The following is a 13410-nucleotide window of genomic DNA, read 5'->3' as shown; positions in this document are numbered from 1 at the left end:
CAGCCGCTGGCCAAAGTCAAATGATATACTGACATATTCTGCATCTCCCAGTGCCTTAGTGAGTAGCGAGACTAATGTCCTCTAAGCATGACTGTGATTAGGGAGTTTTGGAAAGGGACTGCTAGAGTTTTGGAGTTGCTTTGGCTAGAGACACAGCTGTTGTCCTCTTGGACACACAAACATGACATGGTTAATGAGATGACATACTGTAATAAAAGTTAGCAATCAAACTTCTCAATCGGAAGGTTTTGTAAATGTTTATTCTTGTGAGTGTTTGTGCTGTTTTCACAAAGCATATCATCAAACCAAACCTCTTACAACCACACCAACCCTGAAATAAATATTCTCCACCAAACGCTTTGGCCCTAGTTCCAACATTAATAACATCCCCATCTCAGCAGAGATACCGACTGTAGCATACTGGAACTACCGCCTTAGCTTGGTTGCATTGAACAATTGCCAGGCAAAACCATTCTGACAACAGACCGGTATAGGTTTTATTGTCTGTGAAATATTGATTTATACTTCATATCCTGTCTGTTTATGTTTTGATCATCTTCTGGCGCGACCCTCCAGTTCCTCCAGGGGCCACCTTATGGAACGAGCTGCCCAGGACCGGGTGTGCCAGGCTAGCCGGTGGTCCTGCCTGTGGGTGGGTGGGTCTGCTGGGTCTGGTTCAGTCCCTCCTGCTGCTGCTGACATATCTGCTATGTTTATTAAGAGGATGACAAGTCTATCAGACCCCATAAGCAGGCTCTTATGCGCAGGAGTTCCTTTGTTACTTTGCGGGGAGGGTGTCATCAATCTTGCTGCCAACGCTACTCTCCTGAGCTGTTGATAGCAAACCAAGATTCCCTTCCTTTCTGCCTGGCCTCTTCCGCCTTTCCTTTCCTCGCCTCACAGGCTGGAGTCAGGCGTAGAGAGCAGGATCAGAGAGATAGGAACGTCTTTCCCAGCATTGAGAGCGCCTCAATCTGATGGGGGGAGCGACGGAGCTCCATCCACCACAGGTGGATAGGCTAGGTCTTGGAGTATGGGAAAATGTAATGAAAATATGTTGACAGGTGGTGCTTTGGTTTGAAAAAGAGGGACAGCCAGAGCTGTGACTGAACACATACATCTCTCTCTCTGTGTTTCACACACACGCAAATGCACACACACATTCAAGTACGTATCCACACACAGACCCATGCAAACACACATTTCCAGGCGATGGGACACAAATGTGTTGTGTACCATGTATGCTTCACAATACCTTTTAAAAACCTGTATTCCAGTATTTACATTTGGTCTTAATATGTAATGACATCTCGTCGTCCCACACCCACCTGTATTCCAGTATTTACATTTGGTCTTAATATGTAATGACATCTCGTCGTCCCACACCCATCATGTAGCTAGTGGATCCTTAATTCCCCCTAACATTGCCACATGGGGTTGCTGTAGATTTATGTACTGTAACGGTAGTGTCTCCCATCCTCTACAGGACTCCCTGTACTGAGCCTGAGACAGACTCACTGTGTGTAACAGAGATGGACTATGATTTATGGACTCCCCACTCCAGGATTGGCTGAGGTCACTGACTCCATAAATGTATTTGATGAGTCTGTTATTTTAATCTTTCTTTAGTGAGGGGATGTTGGGCCACTGCCCAATCAATACTCAGGGCTATAGTACTGCCAAGATCTCTTATGATTACTTTTCATTGTTAAATATTTTAAAGTCAGGCTGAAATGGTAAAGAGAGATGAGAGAGTATAGGAGGAGAAAGAGAAGGTTAAACTGAAATTGTGGCTGTCTCTTCCTTGTTCGGCCCATAGAAATGGAAAAACTATTCTATAGAATTACTAATCTATTTCTACAGAACAGCCTCACAGACTAGATTTCCATTTTATTCTCAAATCGAGGCCAAGCTGTTTCATTCATAAGTCAACAATAGGCAATAACAGGGGAGGTGTGAGGCTGGGCTGCCTTTGTGTGCAAACTGTGCATACAACGCCAAGAATATCAAGTCAATCTCTCACATTAACGTTGGTAATTTGTTTGCGTACGGTTTCCCAGACACTGCATAATTGGCTAGGAGATATTGTTAGTTCAGGTGTTCCATGTAATTGAATTTTGTAATGACAATCCAGTGAATAAAATGGCTAAAGGATTATTAAAAGGAAGAATCGTGTATCTGAGGTTTCTTAGAAAGGGACCAATCAAACCTCTCCAGATTTGTGGATTCATTTCTTTCTTCAATCAATGTGTAATTTAGATGCAATTATAGTCGCCTAATTGTCTGGCTAATGTATTTTACATAATCATGTGGAATATAATTATTTTTTTGTAAAGTCCATAGTGGAATTGGTCTATTTGTGGGAGTCCACTTTAATTGATGGTAGTTCGTATTCCCCATGGGTTTTCATTTTGATTATCACCGTGCTTAGTTGATGTTAGAGGAGCATAGTTTATTAAAAGCAAAAAAAATTAATCACCTGTCATATTTCAAATGTTAGAGGTGGTGTTCAATTATAATTTTGTCCCTGTGCAAATGATTTCATTTGCTAGAATTGTCAGGGTTATACAACTGGCATTGTACTTCAACTAATACAGATTTGTACCCTTTCATTTTCAAATGAGCCGTTGATTGCCTAGGTTTATTGTTCATTTTCCACGACTACTAATATGGCCTCCATATGTGAGAGTGTGTGAGAGTGTACTTCTGTGACTGTGTATGTCCCTCTTCATGTGCACATGTGTAAATAATAAGTGTACTGCATCCAGCTGGACAGAAGTGTTGACAGAGCCAGATTATATGTCTGATAGTAGTTGGGGGGAAAATCCTTGACTTGAGTTTGATTCAGCTGCCCAGTGCTGACCTGCTGCCTGGGCCCAATCAGTCACCTTGTCCTCCCTTTGACTTCTCACCCCCTGATCCTTCTCTCCGGCCCCAGAGGACCAAGAGAAAACAACCAGAGAGCAGCTCGCCTATCAACATCTCTAGCCTTCTCCTAATCACCTTCCAACTACTAAAACGCTTTAGTCACTTCCAAACTCCCCGTCTCCTCTCTGCTAGGAATTCAATTGGATGTGGAGAGGATTTGATATCTCAAGGCCGTAGGTCAGTGAACAATCGATGGGGGGACAAAAACAAATCACATGCTGTGAGGTAATGCTTTATATGCTTTCTTTATGCTGGATTTAGGACCTCCTATGCATCATGTCTTCAACATCCGTCTTTTCAAATTGTATGATTGTGTATTTGCCTACAGCTGAACTCTTTGGGATAAGCCCTATCTGTTTTTCTTGACATTTTTTAGACAGTGTGAGTAGCGCCTAACAACAATCACAGACAGAGATGTTCCAATGAAGTGACAGAGAGGCAGAGTTCTATTTGCCACAACTGACATCTTCATCCTATCACTTTCCTTGTTTCTGCACCTTTGTGAATGCTGGCATCTGTGGTGTTTCCATGTGGATACGCTGCAGTGGACTGGGAATTCGCAGCATTCAGACAAGGCCACAGCAGCTTGGGTAGGTGGAGAGGAGTGCTGTGCAGGCAGGAGAGAGTGAGAGGGAGAAAGAGAGGGGAAAGAGGGAGAGGGAAAGAGGGAGATGGAGAGAGAGAGAGATGTCTCTCCAAGACTGAACGAAACCAATACCTCCTTTGTGTTTTCGGTATTGCATCATGAATAAAGAGTGAAAAAGAGACAGCTAGTGAATAAAAGAACAACACGAGTCTGGAAAGACTATTGTAGCACTACAGTATACCCACTGAATAACAAAAACACAAATAGGAAAGGGAGAGAAAAAATAAATTAAAAGGCCATGCAGCTACCAACCCATCAAACACATACCCTCGATAAATTCCAAAATATTTCTGCTCTCTCAGCTAGCTTACTCAATTTAATTAATTCCCCACAGTTTCAATTACATTTGAATATGATTTATACCAGCAAGTATACAAAGAATAGGTGAAAAAAACCAGCCTTGATAAATTCTCATTCCAAATCAAGTCTTGCCATGCATTTTTCCCTTGTACATTTTGTGATTGCTAAAAATGCAATACATAAAGTGTTCTCTCCTAGTATTAAGATAATTAGAGAATTTATGAAATGTGATATTCTGAACCCCTGTAACTCTCTGTTTAATTAATTAGGCCATGTGACAAGCCATATTAATTTAATAGGATCCTGACATTGATATAACGCTTAGTATCATGTACAATGAATTACCTTATGCTTTGCTCTCTTCCGATACACAATGTACTGTATGCGCCTTATCTGTATGTTAGTTATGATCAGTGCACATTGCATGCTTCTTTTTCTTGTCCTCAAAGGGTCATATCCCCCCGCTCTGTTGGACATTTTGTAGTAGAGAAGAACTTGAGGTCCTGGTACACCCGCTAGCCTATCAGTTCACAGCGTGTTAGCTTTCTCTGAGGGGGAGAAACGGCTGGTTCAAGACGACGACACCAGAGATTCTCCTTCTTCACGTCACACATCCATATGGATCAGTATCTAATTATCAACGTCCCCGCTTGCTATTTCTGCTCTAATTAGACAGTTAGACAAATGTGAAATAGATACATTTGTAGATACACTATAATTATCTTGTATTTTTACGATTTGCAAGATGTGAACTTCACATAATGGTTTTGGTCTAACCTCTTGGTCATTGCTAACTCAAATACATCCACTGGATCATTTAAAGGCCAGGTGCAGTCGAAAACGTGATTTCCTGTGTTTGATATATACACTACCGGTCAAAAGTTTTTGAACACCTACTCATTCAAGGGTTTTTCTTTATTTTTACTATTTTCTACATTGTAGAATAATAGTGAAGACGTGAAAACTATAACACATACGGAATCATGTAGTAACCAAAAAAGTGTTAAGCAAACATATTGGAGATTCTTCAAAGTATCCACCCTTAGCCTTCACAGCTTTGCACACTCTTGGCATTCTCAGCAAAGCTGTCATCAAGGGAAAGGGTGGCCACATAGAAGAATCTCAAATATAAAATATATTTGGATTTGTGTAACACTTTTTTGTTTACTACGTGATTTCATATGTGTTATTTCATAGTTTTGATTTCTTCACTATTATTCTACATTGTAGAAAATAGTTTTAAAAAATAAAGAAAAACCCTTGAATGAGTAGGTGTTCTAAAGGTTTCGACCGGTAGTATACGTTTTAAAAAAGAAGTTGTGAAAATGTTGATAATGCCCTTTTAGTGTAAGAGTTGTTTGAAAAGACTGCTTGACATTTCAGGCTGTTTTGGTGGGATGGTATTTTGGACCCCCTGGTGACATCATCAGGCAGTAAATTGGTTAATAGACCAATTTGAAAGACAGTTCCAAACTTCTCTGCCAATAACAGCTCATTTTCAGTTTTCCCTCCCCACTCAGACCACTCCCAGACAGTCCAAGCAAAATTCTTGCTTGAAAAATGTATCTTTGATAAGAAACTATTTTTGTTTATTTTTAAACATTTTAATTGAAAACAATAACACTAACGGTATTATATGTTACCCAGAAATGATTTAATATTGAGATAAAAACAATGTTTATTTAAAAAAAAAAAATTGTAGTTAGTATCTTATCTCATCGCTACAACTCCCGTACGGGCTCGGGAGAGACGAAGGTCATGCGTCCTCCGAAACACAACCCAACCAAGCCGCACTGCTTCTTAACACAGCGCACATCCAACCCGGAAGCCAGCTGCACCAATGTGTCGGAGGAAACACCGTGCACCTGGCGACCTGGTTAGCGTGCACTGTGCCCGGCCCGCCACAGGAGTCGCTGGTGTGCGACGAGACAAGGATATCCCTACCGGCCAAACCCTCCCTAACCCGGACGATGCTAGGCCAAATGTGCATCGCCCCACGGACCTCCCGGTCGCGGCCGGCTGCGACAGAGCCTGGGCGTGAACCCAGAGTCTCTGGTGGCACAGTGCCCTAGACCACTGCGCCACCCGGGAGGCCCCAATGTTTATTTTCTATGAGATAAGAACCTGGTATGCATTACTCCGTCTGTATCCAGCATGTGTTGTACTGTAAGGGATGGTATTGTAAAGACTCAGTTGAGACATCAATTCAGTCAGTGTTATACCTAGAATTACATATAGAACAATGAACAGCGATTTATAGGATCTCTGTTGTGCCAAACAATTAGGCAACAGAGCAGCGCTTCTTAAAGGGTTCTTCAGTGCAGGTTTGTAAATCAAACACATCAGTCTCAAGCATCAAATAGCCTTTTTGTGTATTAGATCTCAACATCCTAAATGATGACATGGTTATCTTGTTGGTAATTGAAGGACAGTAGTTATGTCCTTGAGGGAATAACTTTAGGTGTAATTTGCTCCCTACGAATTCCAATGTCTTCAGTTATTTTCATTTGTATAGACAGAGTATGTTTGTACTGGGCTCAGATGGTAAACTCAGGCTGGTTTACAGAGCCTGTTGTGTTGCCAGCAACCCACAGTTTCTGACCCTGTCCTCTTTTGTCCTTACTGGTGCTGTGCTCAGTTTTTCTCCATCTCCAAGGCAACCACCAGTGCATGCCATTGTGTTGGTGTTAGTTTGTCCACTGCTAAGGTGTTGCCTTCGTGTTTGATCACCCCCAGCTCAGCTTTGTCTTTGAGGCCCCATCTTAGCCTCTAAAGCCTTTTAATTACACTGTTTGCCATTAATTCATAGGGCTCTGGTTAAAAGTAAGGCACTATATAGGGTGGGTGGGGGTCAGATGGGGAGAGAGCAGTGCCTGCCTACGGTGCTTGTTTGCTTTGTGACTCTGTTCGATGTATTCCTGTCCGTGGGACAGCCAATTGGGAACATTTTGGAGACGTATGGTCAAACAGAAGCCACAGCAACAGAAAAGCTTTGGGAACCTCTCTGCATCTGCATTGCCCATTTCCCACAGTCTACCAGCATGCCATACAGTACGTTCTGTGCCCAAGCTAAAGTACTGCCCTCCCAACCGTTACCCACATACTGTATCAAAGGGTCCTTTCACTCAGCAGGTAGCGGGCACAGTGACATTTTGCCTAGTGCTGAATAGAAAGCATTTGGAATACATTTTGTAGGTGATTACACTGCATGACAACAGTGTGAAAACATACACTATATACATAAGTATGTGGACACCCCTTCAAATTAGTGGATTCAGCTTTTTCAGCCACGCCCATTGCAGAAAGGTGTATAAAATTGAGCATACAGCCATGCAATCTCCAAAGACAAATATTGGCAGTAGAATGGCCTGACAGAAGAGCTCAGTGACTTTCGAAATGGCACCGTCATAGGATGCCACCTTTCCAAATAGACAGTTCGTCAAATTTCTGCCCTGCTAGAGCTGCCCCGGTCAACTGTAAGTGCTGTTTATTGTGAACTGGAGATGTCTAGGAGCAACAACGGCTCAGTTGCGAAGTGGTAGGCCACACAAGCTCCCAGAACGGGACCACTGAGTGCTGATGCACGTAGCGACACTCACTACCAAGTTCCAAACTGCCACGGGAAGCAACTTCAGCACAAGGACGAATCTGGGTTTGGCAGATGCCAGGAGAACGCTACCTGCCCCAATGCATAGTGTCAACTGTAAAGTTTGGTGGAGGAGGAATACGTTTCTGGTGCTGTTTTTCATGGTTCAGGCTTTGGTCCCTTAGTTCCAGTGAAGGGGAATCTTAACGCTGCAGCATACATTGACATTCTAGACGATTCTGTGATTCCAACTATGTGGCAACAGTTTGTGGAAGGCCTTTTACTGTTTCAGCATGACAATGCCCCCGTGCACAAAGTAAGGTCTATATGGAAATAGTTTGCCGAGATCAGTGTGGAAGAACTTGTTTGGCTTGCACAGAGCCCTGACCACAACCGCATCGAACACCTTTGGGATAAATTGGAACGCCTACTGCGAGCCAGGCCTAATTGCCCAACATCAGTGCCCGACCTCACTAATGCTCTTGTGGCTGAATGGAAGCAAGTCCCTGCAGCAATGTTCTAACATCTAGTGGAACGCCTTCCCAGAAGAGTGGAGGCTGTTATAGCAGCAAAGGGGGGACCAACTCCATATTAACGCCTATGATTTTGGAATGAGATTTTCAAAGAGCAGGTGTCCACAAAATCTGTACAACTGAATTAAGTTATTCATTGAATAAAAAGAAAACCATTAAAAATAAGTATTTCATACTATCAGATTATTTGTGACACTTTCCTTCAAATGACAACAAAATGTCAACATTTTAATTAAGCAATTTACTTCCCATAAGAAATAGCTATTTGTTTTTATCTGTGTCAGTGGTAAACACTATAGGCCTGTATTGTGAATGTAGATAAATGTAATTGTAATGATTTAAGATTATTTTCAATTGTTTGATTGACAGTGCCAGATCAAAGTATTCCTGTCATGTAGCTCTACACGTTTTCCGTCAGAAATAATGGATAATGCTTCTCCTCCATTATATGCTTTTACCATTTTCCTGCAAAGAAATGCGAATCAAATTCTTGCTGAGAAAAGCCATGTATTGTAGTTTAGGGGGACGATGGTGCATGGATTTAACAATCAATAATACTGAAAGCCCTTTAAAATAGCAAGAAATCATATCTGAGGCTAATGTGCCACAAATTCTCATCTAAGACCCGGCGTTCTAACCTTCTTAGCGCAGCCCCTTGAGGAAATGGGAGATATGATTAGGAATTCGTTAGCAGGCTTCTATTTTTATGCTGATGACACACTTTCTCCTCCCGGGCTCCCGATGTTGCTGGCTCTTGACTTTCTCACCGTCTTTCTAAAACTAGATCAGCTCTTTACCACCATGTTGAAACGTGACATGAAGTTCACTGACTCAAAGTACACAGAGGTGCAGAGTGATACCAGTAGAACTGAGGAAATGGAGAAGGGAGAAGAAAAAAAAGGCACTTTCTTTCATCTAGTCTGGTCACACATGTTGACTTCATTCATGAGCTTCAATTTTTAAAATAAGAAACAGCTACAAACCACATACAGATATAATTTAGATTTGACTCTTTATTGTCCTGTGTGTGGCTTGATTAGCCCTATTGATTTGACTCTTTATTGTCCTGTGTGTGGCTTGATTAGCCCTATTGATTTGACTCTTTATAGTCCTGTGTGTGGCTTGATTAGCCCTATTGATTTGACTCTTTATAGTCCTGTGTGTGGCTTGATTAGCCCTATTGATTTGACTCTTTATAGTCCTGTGTGTGGCTTGATTAGCCCTATTGATTTGACTCTTTATAGTCCTGTGTGTGGCTTGATTAGCCCTATTGATTTGACTCTTTATAGTCCTGTGTGTGGCTTGATTAGCCCTATTGATTTGACTCTTTATAGTCCTGTGTGAGGCTTGATTAGCCCTATTGATTTGACTCTTTATAGTCCTGTGTGGCTTAATTAGCCCTATTGATTTGACTCTTTATAGTCCTGTGTGGCTTGATTAGCTCTATTGATTTGACTCTTTATAGTCCTGCGTGTGGCTTGATTAGCCCTATTGATTTGACTCTTTATAGTCCTGTGTGAGGCTTGATTAGCCCTATTGATTTGACTCTTTATAGTCCTGTGTGAGGCTTGATTAGCCCTATTGATTTGACTCCTTGTAGTCCTGTGTGTGGCTTGATTAGCCCTATTGATTTGACTCTTTATAGTCCTGTGTGTGGCTTGATTAGCGCTATTGATTTGACTCTTTATAGTCCTGTGTGTGGCTTGATTAGCCCTATTGATTTGACTCTTTATAGTCCTGTGTGTGGCTTGATTAGCTCTATTGATAAATGACACGAAGGATACACAAAACCAAAACACAGAGCAGAATCAAAGTCACGGCCTACCCAATCAGGCTGGTTTAAAATATATATAAAAAATTGAAATAAATTATTTGTTGTATTGTCTCCTGGCTAATTAGACATTTAGAAAATGCAGTAGGAAGATCATGGGATCTAATTGGCTATATCTCAATCATATGGCAAATCGCAAGCGGATAGCCTACAGTTGGGAAAGCCGACCTATTGCAATATTTCAAAATCCAATTGCAGTATAATTATTTAAGCGTGAAGTGTAGTGCAGTTGATTTTTTTTTCTAGGCCTAGTCTACACCAGGACTACTCTCTTGGCACTATCGGAGAGTGTCGGCCATATCCTCTGTGAGTGCACGTATTCAATGTCTTTATTATTGGGTGAGTCGGTGCCACTGGAAAGTTTAGGACAGTAATTTCCTCCTCCAGTCAAGATGGAAGTCATAAGGTACAAGGCGCCTCCCCTTTGTGCAGGCCTAGATTCGATGGTTACATTCAAAACGTGGTCGTTTTTATTGATCTCAGTTTGTCAGTGTCAGTGGAGTAGCCTACGCCCACCCTGTCATTTTTGTAGTAGCCTATCAAAGAGTCTGATAATGTCTCCGACACATTTCTACGACACTTTACATAATGTGTTCATAAAAAATATAGATTCTAGATGAAGGTGAGCCAATCCCTCAAACATGAACCTCGCACGCCACCTATGAAGTTGTGTATTTCATTGTTTGTTTACTGTCGGACTCGGACAGACGGCCTGTTTTGTCAGCGGTGTTGTCGTAAGCGGTTGTAACTTGTGTAGTTGCGCTGCCTATTTAGCACCTAATAAGGCCTAATAACGGGCTTGTTTTCCAAGGGGAATTTGTGTTGTTTCTTGGTCACATTTATCATGTGTTATATGTTACATGATCCAATGTGATTGAAACAAATTTTCACTTAAATATGTTGAGGTATTTCTGCTGTGTTTCTGCTGAAAGATGTTGGCCCATTCACTTTTATTTAGGTCCAGCCACACGGCAATATCTGCCTGCACCACTGACACAGAGCTAAACAGTTTTGTTGATATTCAGCATGTTTGTATTGTGTGTATGTCCCATCATGTTTGGAGCAGATTACAGTGTATCTGTCCACAGCCCCTCCTCCCCTGGCTCTGTCTTCTCTGTGGTTCAGGTATTGTGTCCTGGCCAGGCAGGCAAACATACCCTTTTCACACTATCAGACCAAACTGTACTGTGCTGGCTTGGTTATTTTCCTTTCACAGCACAGTTCCATTCCAGCAACTATGGTGGTTGCGTAACCAGGCCGGCACAATAAGGTTAGACTCTGCTTGGTTCGGCTGAGTAGTGTGAAAAAGGTAACTGGCTTGCCTTGCAGCCCATAGGCCCTGGGTGCTGAGGGAACAGACAGATAGTCACTAGCTGGCCGCAGCATTTGTTTCCCATTGAAAAGGATTACAGATCCTGACGGCCATGATTAATCACCCAGCGGCAGACATCTGAATACGAACCGGGAAAGGTTCAACTTTTTAATTCATCCCACACGCAATCTATTGAAACCAGCTGTTGGCGGCTCTCCTCTCTCCCTCTCCTAATTTACCTCTCTCTTTTCTTCTCAGTGACCACCACCTTCCACCATCTTTCTCTCCTCATCCATGCCTCACATAATTATCTAGGGAAGACTGCTTGTTGCAATTGTGTTGGTTTTGGACATCATTTGGGGCTCTTTTTTTGTTCGAGATGGGTTTCTTTCTTCCTTTGTGAGAATAGATAATTGACTTTTTTGTTGAGGCGTTTTGGGATCACTGTTCTGTCAGCAATGAATGACCTTTATGGAGCTCTGTGCATCATATTGTTTTGTGTGTGTGTGTGTGTGCGTGTGTGCGTGCGTGTGCATGCGTGTGCATGCACAATCCTACCTAGGAAAATACAGTCCTCCTCAGTACCAGGTGTGAAGACATTAGAGTCAAATAACCTTTGAAAAACCCATTTTCTTGTGAAACAATTATTCATATTTAGGGGTCATTATCCTGTAGGTACCTTTATGTTAGAGGCAGAGGTGCCACCATACTTATAACCAGCAGCCATATAATCAGGGGAGTCATATTAAGAGTCAGCAGGTTATATGGTACAGCCTGAAATCCCAGGAGCCAAATGAACAGGGACAGCTACACTGCTTAATGCAACGTAGCCTAGCAACAGATACCGTGATGGCTGTTGGAAACATACTCTCATATTTATGTTTACATGAGAGAATGATTTGTCTGTCAGCCTGATGGTTCCTAATGTTCTTCTCCCAGGAGTATTCTCTCTGCAGCGAATGCTGGCTGACACTCACCCTTAAGGACAGCCTGTGCCTTCCTCCCTTCCCAAAAGTCATGAATAGTTAATGTTTTAATACTGCAAGTATGCAAATAATGGAAATGGCATTTGATGTGGAGCAGGGTGGTTTGAAATGCACTGAAAACAAGTGCATTGAAAATGTATGTGAAACCGTAAGAAATTGAGAACTTACTGCGTCCAAGAGAAGGCCTGTTGACTGGATCAATAAGTAAGCTCTATAAATATAATATGTAGGAGCAAGGAGAGAAGGTCGTTCTACAAAGAGCCCTATTCTTCATACCTGGGAATTTGGTGTCATCATGTCATGCCCATATTGGCATTATATTATTGTCTTAACACAAGCCGTGAGCTATCTCTACTTTCATTAATAAGGTTTTATTCTGGTTTGGTCACGTCCTGAGGAAAAACTCCTGGTCCTGTACTGTATCTATAACATCTTGGGCCTGTTTCCCGGTTTTGCATTGAAGATGCTTTTTACGTAGTCTATAGGCTTAAACGTGTCCAGAAAAGTGACCCATACAGTAGCCTATATGTACTGTATATGACTTAACTGATCTCCTCCCTCTCTTCACTGTATGCAGAGGTCCTCTAGGGACACACAAAGTCTACATCAACTCAATTAACTGGGCACAGCCTGAGTATTACCATCAGAGATTAGATTTCAGTGTGCGTTGTTTACCGGAGAAGAGTGGTTCGTAGAATAATATCTTTACAATTTGTGTTAGAGAAAAGTGATGATGTTATCGTAGCGCGGAACAATAAAGATAGACCTACTCCTTCTTTAAAATAAAAAGTTTTGTTATTATTAGGTTCTTTTATTTCTTCTTTGTTTGTACAAGTTTGCTCAGTCTGTTTATTGAAGGAAATGTTATTTCTGTATGTGCAGTATGCCTGTCTGATTTTTGTCAAATGCCACACACAAAAAGACTTGCGCCTGCGTCTGGCCAAGTGATAATGTCTGTAGAGGCTTGAAGAAGTAGAAAGTCAACCTTTTGTCGTAGTAGGGTTTATACCTACATTCCTCTACTGTACACTGGGGAAAGTTGTGATCTTGTCTCCATGGTTACATAAGTGCTTTTGAACTGGTGGGAACCAGATCATGTGGCTGATGGACTTTTCAAATCAAACTTTTTTTTATATAGCACATTTGTTACACTGAAAGGATTTCAAAGTGCTTAACAAATAAAATAACAAAAGGAGAGAAAGATAAGAACAATACGTTTTCTAAATTAGATTAATTTAAATAATAAAACAATAATAAAAACAACTGTGGACATGAGAGACTAATAAAT

The 13410-nt window shown here is 41.6% G+C and overlaps 1 long non-coding RNA gene across 2 annotated transcripts in view; it reads right to left on the bottom strand.

Annotated features, from left to right (window-relative positions):
• Positions 1 to 243: 243 nt before the first annotated feature.
• LOC112226866 overlaps positions 244 to 13410 on the bottom strand; it is a 50982-nt gene continuing 37815 nt past the window's right edge. For both annotated transcript variants that reach the window (XR_002949792.2, XR_002949791.2), the window contains one exon: positions 244 to 3535. This is a non-coding gene — a long non-coding RNA (uncharacterized LOC112226866). The remainder of the gene's footprint in view (positions 3536 to 13410) is intronic.

Source organism: Oncorhynchus tshawytscha, linkage group LG28 (assembly GCF_018296145.1).
Source record: "Oncorhynchus tshawytscha isolate Ot180627B linkage group LG28, Otsh_v2.0, whole genome shotgun sequence".
In the NCBI taxonomy this organism is placed as follows: domain Eukaryota; kingdom Metazoa; phylum Chordata; class Actinopteri; order Salmoniformes; family Salmonidae; genus Oncorhynchus; species Oncorhynchus tshawytscha.
Note: the sequence above shows the minus strand (reverse complement) of the source record. Positions and strands in the feature narration are given on the sequence as shown.